The sequence below is a fragment of the Elephantulus edwardii genome, unplaced genomic scaffold (genome assembly GCF_000299155.1).
Source record: "Elephantulus edwardii isolate Elephantulus edwardi_28Jun2011 unplaced genomic scaffold, EleEdw1.0 scaffold00400, whole genome shotgun sequence".
Lineage (NCBI taxonomy): Eukaryota > Metazoa > Chordata > Mammalia > Macroscelidea > Macroscelididae > Elephantulus > Elephantulus edwardii.
Window position 1 is genome coordinate 66904 of NW_006400150.1, and position 3562 is coordinate 70465.

The following is a 3562-nucleotide window of genomic DNA, read 5'->3' on the forward strand; positions in this document are numbered from 1 at the left end:
ATTACGACTAAACTTCAGAGACATTGATCCCAACATAAGGAACTACCATCAGCTGATGTGTTTGGAATCACAGAAGCCATGGAAGCCTCATATATGTTATTAAATGGAGGGCTGGTCAAAGGGAGATAGATGTGAAGGGAGGGGGTAGAAGTGGATGGGTATCCTGGTGGTAAGGAAACACTACATGGTTCAAAATCAGGAAAGGAATGCAGCAAAGATGTTTCTTGTCCTGTTAGTCTACATGCAGAACAGATTATCTGGGAGGCTAGACTTTAAGAGGAGGAATATGGCATCAGGATTGAAGGAAGACTCATCAACAACCTGCACTGTGCAAATGACACAACCTTGCTTGCTGAAACAGGAAGATCTGAAGCATTTGCTGCAGAATGTCAAGAATAGTTGTCTTCAATATGAATTAAAGCTCAACATCAAGAAAACAATGATTCTCACCACTGGGCCAAACGGCAGAATCATAATAGATGGAGAAGACATTGAGGCTGTTAATTTCAGCTTGCTCAGATCCACAATCAACACTTTTGGCACCAACAGTCAGTAAATCAAAAGATGAATTGCATTAGGGAAATATGCTCTCAGGGACTTCTTCAAAGTGCTAAAAATAAACATTGTCATTCTGGAGAGTAAGATGTGACTGATTTAGGCCATGTTTTTCAGTTACTTGCTATTCATCAGAGAGCTGGACAATGATTAGAGATAACAGAATATTAACTAATTTCTTTGAATTGTAGTTGGAGAAGAGGACTGAACATACACCATGGACTGCCAAGAGATCAAACAAGTCTGCTCTAGAGAGGGTGAAACCAAGCGGCCCCTTGGAAGCAAGGCTTTTGAAGCTCCATCTCATATACTTTGGGTACATGGTCATAAGGGACCAGTCCTTGGAGAAAGGCATTGTGTTTGGAAGAGTGAAGGGATAATGCAGGAGATAAAAGACCCAGGATGTAATGGATTGACACAGTAACTAGGATTATGGGGGTGTGTGTACCAGCAATGGTGAAATTGGTTCAGGTTAGGACCAGTTTCAGAGCTATTGAGCATAGGGTTGCTATGAATTGCAGGTGAGTTGATGGCACATAACAACAATAACAGATTCTCATCTGAAGGCTCTGCTGAAACAAATCCAACTTTCAATTTCACTTATGTAGTTGTTGGTGGGATTCAGTTCTTCAGTAGTTACTGGACTAAGTGTTTTTAGCCTAATGTCCCTGACACAGAGGTCTCTCTAACATGACAGCTTGCATCAACAAAATCAGCAAAAAAGGATCTACTAGAACTACAAAAGTGTGGTGGTAGCCTAAAAAGTTGGCTTGCTTTTTTTTTTAGCCATCACAGTAAGCCCCCTTTGAGTTCCACCTACCTTAACTGACACATGTTGCAAGTCAGCATGGTTTTGCAAATCATCAACAGCTGAATGAGCAATATAAGAGAACACTCTCTACACTAAAGGGTGTGTGAGAACACCAACAAAGGAGCTGTTTGAGTTTTAGCTTCCTGCTGTACCTAGCCTAGCCCACTGCTCCCCAGTTTTGAGAAAAAAAAACAACACCACCACACCCAGTCTGAATAACTACAGTCACATAAGGCATTCCCTTAAAGGGGTCTGAGTCCCTAGATGACCTTCTAGCAAATCTTCAAATGCACAGGACATAGAGGAACTGGGGAACTTAGCCACATATGGAGCTGTTAAGTATGGTTAAGCATTTAGGTTAAGCATTAAGCAGACCTGGGGTTTCTAGTAAATAACCTGCCACTAATTTTAACAGAACAAATTCTAAAAACAATAAGCCAGGGGGGTTTTTAACCTAATCATACAAGTTAGCCATAATTTGTCATAATCCATACAATCAAATGCCTTTTCAATAAAGTACAAATGGATTTTAACCAGGAACAATCTGGCATCAGCAATGATATCTGTGGTAGCACAGCCTCTTCTAAATCCAGCTTCAACTTCTGGTAGTTCTGTCTACATACTGTTCTAGCCATTGCTGAATGACATTCAGCAATAATCTGCTTGCATGTAATTAATAATATTGTTCAATAATTTCCACATTCTGTTGGATCATCATTCCTGGCTATGGGAACAAATACTGATTTCTTCCAGTCAGTTAGCCAGGTGACTGTCCTCCAGATTTCCTGGCATAGACTGGTGATCACATGCAGGGTTCATTATCACTTGAAAAATGTCAATTGGTATCCTACTGATTACTGGGGTCTTTTTTTTTTCCTAACCAATGCTTTAGTCTCGCTTAAACTTCTTTCTTCATTACACTTGACTCTTGTTTATATGGTGCTTCCTCAAGATTTTCAGTGTCAGTTAATTCTTTTTGGGATCCTGATTATGTATATTCCCTCATCTTCATTTGATGTTTCCTGGATTATTCAGGATTGTTTTCATGTCCATAACAACTCTCAGAATTGCAACTCAAGGCTTGAATTTGTTGTTCAGTTCTTTCAGTTTGAGAAATACAGAATGAGTTCTTCCCTTCTTGTTCTCCAATTACACCCTTCTACACATTACATTATAATATTTGGCTTTGTCTCCTTGAGCGACCCTCTGAAATCTTTTGTTCAGCTCTTTTACTTATGGACATTTTCTCTTTGTCTTGGCTTCCCCATGCTCTAGTACAATTTTCAGACTCTCTTCTGACATCTTTTTAGTGTTTGGTGTTGTTTTGTTGTCTTTCCTCTCCCTTTTAATGACCTTTCTCGATGGATTATATATATCCTTGTCATCTCACAACTTATCTGGTCTTCAATCATTGAGGTTCAATGCATCAAACGTATCCTTAAGATGATTTTTAAATTGATGTGGGATAGGTTTAAGATCATATTTCACTTCTCATAGACTTTTTCTTTTTTACAGCCTCAATTTGAACTTGCACATGAATAATTAATGGTCTGCTTCACAACCATCACCTGGACTAGTTTTGACTGTTACTATTTAGATTCTCCAATGATTCCTCCCACAGATGTAATCAATCTGATTCCTATGCATTTCATCAGATAACCCCTATGTTACCTGAGGGTGACTTTACACATTTGTATGTTGTTGTTGTTGTTGTTGTTTTAAAAAGGTATTTGCAATGAATAAATCATTGACCATACAAAATTTAATCATTCTATTTCCAGCCTCATTTCTTTGCCAAGTCCATACTCTCTGATTCAAAGTGGCCAATGTCAGTCCATCTCATCTCATTAAAGCCTAGAATGGCAACGTTCCATTTCATTTTTTTCACCACTTCTATTTTTCCAACAATCATACTTCATATATTCCATGTTTCAACTATTAAAAGATGTTTGTATGTTACCAAATATTAGCAAATTATTACTAACATTGAGAAGAATGTTAATTCCAGAACACTTAATTGTGTTTATACAAAACTTATACCTAGGCCAACAGGCCATTGTGCAAACAGAGCAAGGAAGAACTGTTTTTGTGTACCACAGAGTTGAAACAGACTCATAGCTGACTCTCTGGAAGGTTTACAGAGTGTGCTTCAAGGTTGTACCCTCTCTCCATATCTATTCAGTCTGTATGCTGACC